Below are 11749 nucleotides of genomic sequence, written 5' to 3'. Positions count from 1 at the left end.
CTGTGTTTTTGACTTTCGGCCTGGGAACAGCGCTGATAACACCAATGTTTTTAGTTACTGCTCAAATATTTAGTCTGACCAAGGACTTTGTGAGTCTCATGCTCTGCCATAGAGGAGGGGAAGCCTGGAGGAAGCAGAGACAGGACACCTGACCCAAATTAGCCAAAAAGGTATTCCATACCACAGCACGTCATGCCCAGGATGTAACTGAGAGTTACCCGGAAGGGCCAGTTGACTGCAGGGTGGGGTGAGGTATCGGTCTGTGGGTGGTGAGGTATTGTATTTTCTTCCCTTGTTATTTCCTTTATCATTATTATTATTGCTGGTAGCAGTAGTGATTTGTGTTATACCCTAGTTACTAAACTGTTCTTATCTCAACCTGTGGGAGTTACATTCCTTTCGCTTCTTCTTCCCATCCCTCCGGGAGCAGGGGGAAGAAAGGGCTGGGGTGGGGGAGAGTAGAATGTGTGGTTCTGATTTACAGCCTGGGTTTAAACCATGACAGTGGGTTACTCCTGCCCAAATGTATTCACCCCTAGTCTAGGAAGGTAAAGCTCAACTAGGTTGTTGCCATTATGGAAAGTGATGTTATACTGAGGTGAGTTGCACTGAACTAGATGGACATTCTCCATCCCTACCTCAGCTTTGAATTGCCTTATTTCTCACTGAATTATCTAATTTGCACGAGTTTATATTTATAGTTTACTCAGTCATGTAAGCACTGCAAAATTATCAAGACAGTCACCTCCTGTTGGTGTGCATAGACCGAATGTTATAAAATTGAGCAGACAGTTTTATGAAGGAAGGTGAAAAGAGAAGTTCAGCAGAATTGGGATATGATTGTCATATTGACAGGAATGGAAAGAGTGGTTTGAAATCAGTGGCCACACTCAGGCATTGAGGTCACAGGAGTATTGACAGTGTTTTCCCTGTTAGTCATTGTTGTGCACATAGGAATATGTTTCTAGAAAATGTCTGTAATGGTACAATTCTTTTAAAATTTGATTTAAACATAGACAGAAATCTAATAACTCCTAGGTGATAAGGACTATTCTACTTCGGAGCTGCATACTTATCCTTCAAAGTCTGTATTTTGCAGCATTTCTGGAAACCAGCCATGATCTCCAATGAACCTGTTGATATTTTCAGCCCATTCTTGATACTGGTGCCATTCTGTGGCACTCACTGACAGAGTTGCATGGCACTGTGCCGGTCACTATTGCAATACTCAGCACCGGCATGATCAGGGTTCCTTCTGTCCATCACTGGCCAATGCCAGTGTTAGTTCTGCACTTGGACTTTCCTTCAGGCCCAGCACTGGGGCCCATCATGTGCTGTGTCTCTCCAGACACCATTCCCAGCAGCTTCTCCCCCATCACTGTGTGTTTTGCTGGGGAGCCTGGTACCCCGAGGAGTTACTGAGCTGCATTGTTATAACAACTGGGTCCTCTGCTCTCTTTTTACTTTCAAGCACACACAAAAACATAGAATCATAGAATCATAGAATAGTTACGGTTGGAAAGGACCTTAAGATCATCTAGTTCCAACCCCCCTGCCATGGGCAGGGACACCTCACACTAAACCATCCCACCCAAGGCTTCGTCCAACCTGACCTTGAACACTGCCAGGGATGGAACAGTCACAACCTCCCTGGGCAACCCATTCCAGTGCCTCACCACCCTCACAGGAAAGAATTTCCTCCTTATATCCAATCTAAACTTCCCCTGTTTAAGTTTGAACCCGTTACCCCTTGTCCTGTCACTACAGTCCCTGATGAAGAGTCCCTCTCCAGCATCCCTATAGGCCCCCTTCAGATACCAGAAGGCTGCTATGAGGTCTCCACGCAGCCTTCTCTTCTCCAGGCTGAACAGCCCCAACTTCCTCAGCCTGTCTTCATACGGGAGGTGCTCAAGTCCCCTGGTCATCCTCGTGGCCCCCCTCTGGACTTGTTCCAACAGTTCCATGTCCTTTTTATGTTGAAGACACCAGAACTGAACACAATACTCCAGGTGTTGCTGGTGTACACTAGCAAAAATGATTTACACAAGTGTCTTAACCCGAGAGAAATTCTGGATTGCTTAGCCCAAATTCAACTTCATGGAATTTTTGTTGCTCACTCGGTACTGTGCTTACCTATGCTGAATAGGTGTGATGGTGTGGTTGGGTATAGCCGTAGCAACAGTGTTATAACATTTGGATCTCTACCAACTTGTGGCAAACTTCATTGCTGCAATGTCCCTAGGAGTTGAAGGTGACTGAATTTCTGTTTTTTGCAGAAATTTTATCACATCAGCAAAGTTACTGCATTATCCTTGGAGAAAATGTTATGAGTATCTGGACTGGCCACCTCTGCAATGCAGGATATAGATTTTGAATATATATTTTCACTGCATGCTGGGTGGCTTATTTTCTAGGAATCCTAGAGCACACTGAATGATGGACCTCCTTCACAGTAGTCTGTTCAATTTATTAATTATCTTAACCAGTAATTTTATGTACAGCTTTTAATTTTGGATGAATCCGAAGCCTGCATTGCAGGTTGATTGGTTTTCCCCTCCCCAGGGACAGTGGAATAGCTACAGGTAGCAGTGTGCTCCTGTGTTTGCAAGGATAACTCTTCAGATTTGGTACCTGCTCTTTGAGGGTGGGGGCACAGGCAGCTGTGGTACTGCTAGCCCTGGGCAGGATTGCTCTAGATTTATCTTGTGGCTTGTCAATAGTAAATAGCCTGAAGAGATGAACAACACTCTCTGTTGTGTGGCCATTGTCAGCCACTTCACCAGAAAAGGGAGGTGGATGGGCGCACAAGATTGGGATGAGCCTGTGAGCAGCTCTTTGCCCCTGCATATGAATGAGCAGCACAGGATTGTACACACATGTGGTTAATGCCTTAAAATCCATCTTAATGAAAACTCAAAGTTCCATAATAAACCACCCTCTTGATAGTTTAATCAGAAGTAACCTGGGTGACCCCCTCTACCTGAAACCCTTTGTGGTGGTTTTGGTAGTTCTGTCATTTTGGTCAGTATGGTTTCATTCTTTCCTTGTTAGGGCTGATGTCTGCCTCTGCCATTCTGTCTTCCTTTTCTTACTTGGACTACAGCGCCTTGGCCCTGTGTTGAGGTGACACCAAATATGATATGGCTGTTGATTCCTGGCAAGGGCTCCTGTAGCTGGTAGAAGAAGGATCACGAGCAGGTGGAGGGTTTCCCAAAGCTCCTGAGCTGTAGCAGTTTGCACAGGGAGGCTTTAAATAGAAAATGCTTTGCTTTTCTTAAGTCTGTGCAAAGCAAATCTAACACCCCCAACAGCAGGAGGATTTGTATTTACTTGGTCACAGAGGAAAGGAAGTTTTACAGCCTGTGCCCACTGAATTCCAGTAAACACCCAGCAAGTGCTGTATATGCTAATTAAAAGATAATGTTAATGGGCTGGAATGTTGTCACAGGATTATGCTTTCCTGCTGCCACCAGAACACTGGAGCACTTATCAAAATAAGAGTTATGGACATGGAGCCGTAGTTAGATCCCAAGGCAAGTACCATGGACTGCAGGGCAGGGCACAATGGTGCCTTTGGTTGTGTGAAACAGTGGATGGAGAGGGAACTGCCTGCCCAATAGACAGACAGACGGATGGACAGCATGGCAGACGTCTTGCTATTGTTATTCTGCCCCTTTCCTACCGGCTGCAGCAGCAGCCTTTGTCTGCTGCAACCAGGAGGGAGGGGGCTCGCCACAAAAGAACAGTTTGGTTAAAGCGTTCCGGTGTTTTATGAATAAATTGGATTCTACTTACAGCATTATTAACCTGCTGTATTCTGACGGGCTTAAGGGGAGATTATCGTGCGCTTGAACAAATCAGTATCCACAGATCCACACAAATACTGGGTTTTAACAAAAATATACTGTGATTAAAGCACACAGCGGATCAAATTCAGCCCTGACTTACACCAGGTGCAATCTCATTGATATCCGTGGGTTAAAAAGCAATTTTTACAACTTAAAGCAATCAGAAATCAGCTTAGTGTACAGACTTACTAGACCAAAATAAGGCCCAAGAGACTGTATGCTAAGCTGATTTCTGATTGCTTTAATTTTTTTAAACTTTTATCAAAGATTAATGGTCAATTATCTGGCAATCTGATTTTCTGGTACAGATTCCATTTGCATAATTTCATAGACACTTAAAATATGACCAGACTCTAATCAGTATGAAATGGGTTGAGGCATGGCTTGGTATGGCTGATCAAAATCAGCCACAATCCCTGTAAATATGTACTATTGCTGTAGTAACAAGGGGGATTTTAATAGGCTGACGTCTGAGCAGTAAACAATCCAGTTAGATCTTTGTGTTTTTCTTTCCCTGCATGGCTAAATATGACTCCAGGGCCAATAGGCAAAAGTACGCCATCAAAACCTGCTTTCCTTCAGGTTTTTCATTATGTGCTTGATCACCATTGTTTCCACAGATAGTCCTGCCATTTATTTGCTTTTGCTAAAATACTCGCAAAAATGTCCATCAAACTGCACACACAGGTTGAAATGGAAACTACTCGGCAATATTTGCCTTCTAGAGTAATCCTTACTTGACTCACATGAGTGTGGAGTGCTGCTTTTTTATAATATGCAAGCAGGTCCCTGAATGACAGGTAAAAAATAACCCTAAATCCCCAAAAAGTTCTAAAAAATATATACCCTGGGATTAAGGAAAGTTCATTTCCCAAAGAGGGCTGATAATGTTCCTTTATGAGTATTTCAAGGCAAGGGAGGACAGGCAGATTCTCTGCTTCTGCTCCTGGTATACATCATGGGCCAGATGATGCTCTGGCAGCTGGATAGAACTGCTGGAATATGTCCTCTATAAGGACACCTGGTCTTGATTTGAAGGTGTCAAGAAATGGAGAATTTACCATCTCCTTTGATCATCTGATCTAGTGCTTAATTACTCCTCTGTTCAAATGTGTTCCTTATTGTCCACATTTTCCTGCTTTCCCTCTGGCCTGTCAAGATTTGCTCTGGTACTTGGCTGTGATGCACTGTGTTACCTCTATTCTCCTTTTCAGTTCAGCTGAACCGATCCAGCCCCTCAAGGAGCCATCCGTGCAGTACTCAGTGGTGTGCAGCACATCTGCATTGGCTTTAACCCAGTCCACTTGGTAAACAGCAAAAGGATGGCTACAGGATGAAGCTGGCCACATCAGGGGTGGTCTTATATAATTAATGCTGCAGCTGTGACATCTCTTTGGCATTACCAAGCCAAACTACAGAAAATCCTGTCTCCTTGCTGCAGTGGAGGCTGAAGTGAGACATATTCTCCAGCTCTTTTTTGCTCAGGCTGTATGGGAAAGGGTTGGTGTTTGTGCTCTTTAATCCTTGACTTCTTCCAAAATAGGAGCCTGGAATTCTGCTGGTATCCTTGTCATGGTGCTTTGCTGTAGGGTGGCTGCTTTTTCTCACTTGGAGATTTATTAGGAGGATTTTAGGCTGGAGAGACTGAGAGCTGGTGGGCAGCCAGGACAATCTGCTTCTGTGGAGGAGACAGCTCCTAGGTCTCAGTACAGTGGGACAGACTGTCTCACTGGTAGGAATTCCTGGAGATACCTCTGAGCCCAGGGGGTCTGTCCACCACGGATATGCAGTTTGTGACTCTTCAGGTGTTTGTCAGACTGCCTGTGATGAGGAAGAAATATGTTCCACATCAAAGAGTAGTTTGTGGGGTCTTGGGTTTATTTCTTAGGACAAAAAAAGTGAAGGTGATCAAAGGGTGCACTTGTTTCATTCCCCTTGGTATACTGGTGCCTGACATGGTTTGCGTCTTGTCTTCTGAATCTTTTTCATCTCATTGTAGACTTTCCAAGGAGTTAGAAACAGCCAAAACTTCTGTACTGGCCCAGTCTCTTCCATTCCTGGTTTATCCAGAAACACTAATTTTTTATAAATCTGAAAGTAAACACAGGTTATTTTCCTCCTGTCTTCTGCTCATTTTATAGGTCACAATGTTTGTTACTTATCTGTTCCACAAGTATGCGATGCACACACACAGCAAAATGGGTCAGGACAAAGCTAATGTCATGGGAAGACATGCACAAGCTTTGGGGTTTGTTTTTCATATCCTGGTTTGGTTTTAAAGCCAGGTGAGCTTCTGAACATAAGGACTGCAGGGCTGGCAGAGCCTACCTTCCCTGCATCCCACGCCTATGATCAGCAAAGGAAAATGATATGTTTGCTCCAAATGCTGGTATAGACTGAAGAGAGGATTCCTAGGTGAGAGAACTTGAATTTAAAGAAGCAGTAAAAGATCAGATTTCTGGTTATCAAAAAATGTAAGAGTCCATGTGTGTGTAAAACTCCATTCACTTCTTTACACTGGGGATCCCCTTGCAGAGCTTTCTCCTCTGCTCATTTCTTTTGTTGTTCTGAGGCAGCTCTTCTGGGGTAAGCTCTTTTGTGCAGCACCATTTCTTTGTACTATTGATGTTTCCTCCTCTAACATAAACAAAAGGAAGAGAAATATCTTATGGGGGAAAAATGCTATGAATTATAAAGGCACTTATAATTTCTTTTAAGACTTTGGAACTGTCTGGTAAAATTAAACAGAAGTGTATATGTATAACACTACTGTAGAGTGCACAGAATAGGAAAATATGGATCTTGAAGATTACTAGGAATTAATCTCTTATCTTCATCCTCCATTTTATTGCACAAGATTTTTCTGCAAAGATGGGAGTGAGTACCATGGATCTCAATATGGAAGGTCTTAAATTTTGGAGAATTCAGGGTCAACTACCAGAAATTTATGGTGGTGATCAGATTTCTAAGAAAGAGTCTCTGAAGTTTTTGGGTTCACCCTAGCAAACTTGCCTCCTGGTTAAAGTCTCACTTATGTGAAGCTCATGTTAATATATTCACTGGGTTTTTTCCTTGTGAAACTTAGCAACAAAAAAATGGTCCTCAGTTTTGGTTGGTTGGCATTTTTTTTTCTGCCTTTAACTATTATTTTATTTTAAATATGGAAAGTGAAACGCATCTGTGGAATATTACAACAGTGATACAAATCCCCAAGCTGCAACCTTGCGATATGTGCTTGCAGTCTTTCTGGTTTTCCTTTTAGAAATAATTGTTCTTGTCCCTTCCATCATAATAAAGCTTCACAGTTCTTTGAATTTATAAAAATGCCCTTTTTAGGCACAGGTATAGATTTAGGTTTATAGTTGTATATTTGGATTTATAACTATATATTTATAGGCTTTATGTTTTTTGAAAGGTTAATTACCAAAATGAAAATGTAATGTTCTCTCACTTGTTCCTCCCCATAAACTCGATGTGTTAAAGTGTCAAACCTGTGCCTGAGCCAACCCTGCCAGCATGGCATCTCCACAGAGTCACTGAGCAGGGGTCTGTGAAAGCAGGGAACAGAATTTGTCCCTGAGTTGAGCCCTGGGGAGATGTGTTTCTGAAACAGCTATCAACCTTCCCCAGGGAATCCCGTGATTCTCTTAAGGAATAGGGGGTTCTTTCTGTTTCTCATTTATGCAAATAGAAGGTGAATGGGAAAAGACATCAGTAAGAGTCAAGTGGCAATATCAAGTCAGTTTTACTGCCAGGTCACTCAGTCCCCAACAACTCAAGCAGGAAAAATGAGTAATTTATCAATATAATAAACCTGTATATTGCTCCTAAACCCAAACAGCTCTCTTGAAACCATACCTCAGAGCAAACAACTCATATCCTTTGCAGTGTACCAAGCGGGACCTCTGTGTAGTGCTGCTTTCTTTAGACAGTGCAACTGGGCTTAGAGCTGCCAGCATGCAATTTAACCTGCTGTGAGCTGCAGCGGGGAATTCGTCAGGTCATGCTAGCTTCTCTTGACATCTTATGAAGGAAAATATCTAGATTTTCACTCCACTTTATATAAGCTAAAGTTGTGATCCAGGCTTTGGACTAATAACCATCACTAGCAGAGCTTTATAGACATGTCAGTGTACCTGGCTGGAAGGCTGAAAGAAAATGAGTGAGCTCCAGTGGAGATTTCATTACACCTTCTGCTTTGGGGAGGGGGGGGACGGGACGGGGGACGACAGACACGGGACTTCATTTCTTGCTCCCCTTTGTCTCTCCCCTACTTTCTGTCTCAATTAATTATTGTTGAAAAATCATTTTAATCCTTTGAAGTACACATCCCCCCTGTATTGCACATCACGGGTTTGTATAAAAATATCTTTTGGGTTGTGTTTTCACCAGTGCATATCACTGCCGTGACTTGTGCAATCAGTCATCGCAATTGTGTGTATGTAGGAGTAAAAAGAAACCAACATGCTGCTCCTAAACAGCTCAAGTGACCACAGGGAACCAGTTCAACCCTGAGGCCTTGCTGCATTTCAGCATGTTGCTTGACTCATGAGCATGGTTGCTTCAGGTTCCTCAAGGAGGGCAGCTCTAAAACTGTTCTGGTTGATGGAAGAAACTTTTTCCTCCATATATTTGATAGGGAGGCCAGAGCACACACCTTCTCATTGTGGGGACTGGCTGAGATATGCCAGTCAATTGAAGAAACTATGCAATGGTGGGCAGATGTTTGTGTTCCCCCCCAGTGATTATAGGAGCTTCGTTTCCGTAAGAAATCAGGCCAAATGTTTTATGCTGCAGAACAAAACTCAGCGCATTCTGAAAGCAAGTAGTGTATGCTGTTCCCTGGTGAGAGGCTGTGGGAACTCACCATCCGACACACTATATTCAGGATCCCTTCACAGACTGCTGCACTCACAACTGGGCTGTTTGGACTGCCATAAGCAAAAACACAGACCTGAAATTTAGGTATGTGCACTGCAGCTCTGGTGACATCCATACAGTATTCAAGGACAAATCCACTAGTTTTCCCAGGAGGCATGAGCACTGCATGTTGGTGAAGCTTAGGGAACTACAGTGCAAAAAAAACTACAGTGCACTGAACTACGTAACTAATAATTCAATTTTGAATTGAATTTGAGTAAGGCTAATTTTGTAATCACTCTTAGAGGTTTAATTTACTGGCTGCGTCAGCCTGACCTGGCAGCTATGAAGGGGGCAGTAAGCAGCAAGCACTGCATCACGCTCCAGAGAGCCTTCAGCTTGAGACTTGGGCATCTCTGGAGGAAGAGAGCATGTAGCTACAAAGAAGTGGGGATCAGTGGGTCACTGCTGAGTCCTGGTTGTCCTCAGCCTTTATAAAATTATATTTATGAGCCTTTGTGAGTTAGACCAATCTTAATGCCACGCTGAGCAGAGCTGGAGGTGGTGCAGACTGCAGACCCCAGCTAGCCTCAGGATGGCAACCTAGAGACCATCTTTGTTATTCTCTTTCGGAGCTGTGCTCCAAGTACAATTGTCCCTGAGACTCCCACACTGTAATTACATCTGCTTCATTTACGGAATACCATGTATTATATTTGTAGCCTGAGTTTTAAATGTGTATGAAAAGAAAATGAGGTTACATTATTGCTGTAATTGAGAGGAACTAGGCCAAATTTTATTAATTTCCTGCCACAGAATACTGAGTAAGCCAGTATTTTATGGGAAAGTTCAGGGAGAAGAGTAATGTATGTTCCATTTCTGAAATCTTGAGGATGCTTGAAGAGTTTTACTGTCAATTGATTTTTCTACAGGTAAATTGTAATCCTTGATGGGCAGATGTACCCCTGAATATAGTGTCTCACTGAGCTGCAGTCAGTAAGGATACAACAAAATGGAAGCAGGTGTTATCAGCTCTGCTCTGACAGGCAGTGAGAAACTGGAAGTCCTGCCTGTAGAAGGTACCTTTCCCTCTTCTAAAGTTGCTTATTACTGCCTTATCTACATTACTCTGAGTGCTGGAGGTTCATAAAAATATTTAATACAGGAGTATCTGATAGAAAAATCAATAATTTAACATGTATGTTAAGAATTTATTTCTTTCTATAGACATTATGTTGTCCTGATGGGTGTTAACTTTTACCTACTGTTGTTTTCTACCCTTTCCTAACTGTGCTGTTTGTGTAAGTCTTTAGCTTTCTGTATCTCTGTGCAATATCAGCTAGAAATTTAAAAATCATACTTGATGCTCAGCACTGGTGGTAATGCTGTTGAGCTCTTGAGTGAACAGACCTTTGCAGAGAGGTCTATGGGATGCCCCTGATTGTGTAGCCCTTAGAAGAGTGAGCTCGGGAAGATTGAGGAGGAGGCAGCTCTGTCTGCAATGAACAGCCCCATTCACTGGGGCTCCTGTCCAGGAGTAAACAAGAGTGGTCACTGATGCGGCCTGAGAGGAAGAGGAAGCAGTGAAAGGAGCTGACCCTGCAGATGAGACACCCTCTGCTTTGAGTTGTGCTGGTGCTTGTTTTTATAGCCCAGTTAGTGGAGAGATTTTCACACTGTTGGTTTACGTTCTTCTGATGATGTGTGTGCTGCAGGGTGCCACTGCTTCTCATCCTGTGGTCACTTAGGTTATGGTTTGCCAGGGTTTGGCGAAGAAACATCTGCTTAATAGGAACCTGCTGATGTGGGTGCTGCATCCGTTTCCTTCTTTTAAATGGTAACATCACAGAAACACTTTGGCGATACTGAAGTTGCTGAAGTAATAATGACAGTGTAAAGGAGCTGAAAGTCGGTGGAACCGCTGTCCCCTCTGACAGCAGGGTTACTCTGTTGCGCTTATGGCCTTTCTTTGGGAGGGAACAGGCAAATAAATGCCATTGGGATGACTGGAGAGTCGAACTGTTGTTGCTGCAGGAGAATTTCGACACTTAGTTTTTTAGCAGTATGGGCTGTTCATGTCTTTTCTTCCTGCTTCAGTGATTCACAAAGACTCCTTCATTCATCTCCTCACTCCCCAGTGGCTTTGGGCCATTTCAGAATTATCTTCCTCTACACAGAAAGGAGAGATCTCATAAATACAAAGCAGTGTGGTGGTGTTGGTTATGTAGCGGTCAGGCTGTGGGGCCTGGCCAGGGCTGATACCACATCTCACAGGAGCTGTTATTTCTGCTTCTGTTTCTCTTGGATACTTATTACTGAAGAGAGTATCAGCTGTCCTGCCTTAGCTGCTGCTGGCTTTGGATCGTGGGCTAGCAGGGTGGGTTGCTGCTGATACAGTGCTGCAGAAGAAGCGTCCATTCTTAATATAATCACAGCTTTGCTGCCAGTGATACTTCTCAAAAGAGCTTTGTCTGTCCTGTGGTCCTGAGGGTAGAACAAATGACCCACTTTTCTTCCTGGGGAGCTGCTCCACAGCCGCACCCTCAGGGACACTTATGCTTTACATGCAGTACTGAGCTCCAGGAGAGGTCTGCTACCGTGCACACTGCAAGAGGGTGTCATCATGAAGGTCTAAGCCCTGCTAGCAGCGAGTTATCCTCCTGCAGTACATGGAGCACTTGTTATTTTACCAGCTGAGCATGTTGAGCAGGTTTTCAGACTTCCCTGGAATAAATCACAGCTGGTGATGCAGAGCTGTGAAGCACATGGTCAGACAAACAAGATTTAACTCGGAAGCATGAATCCTCACAGGCTGCTGACTGGCCATTGTCCTTGTGCACCTAACCCATTACCTAACACTGTGCCTCATGCGGTCTGTGTAGAGGAAACCTGAGCAGCCTGATGGCACTGAGTCCCTTCTTTGCCACCCCAGGCAGTCTGGATGTCAGGTTCACCAACCTGGATGCCTTGTCTGGTAACGCAGGAATTCTTCCTCCATGAATGAGGTGGTGCTTTGGCATAAACTCTTGTTCAGTAACAAA

This window comes from Lathamus discolor, chromosome Z, assembly GCF_037157495.1.
Source record: "Lathamus discolor isolate bLatDis1 chromosome Z, bLatDis1.hap1, whole genome shotgun sequence".
Classification (NCBI taxonomy): Eukaryota; Metazoa; Chordata; class Aves; order Psittaciformes; family Psittacidae; genus Lathamus; species Lathamus discolor.
The sequence above is the reverse complement of the archived record's forward strand: the minus strand, read 5'-3'. Positions refer to the sequence as shown.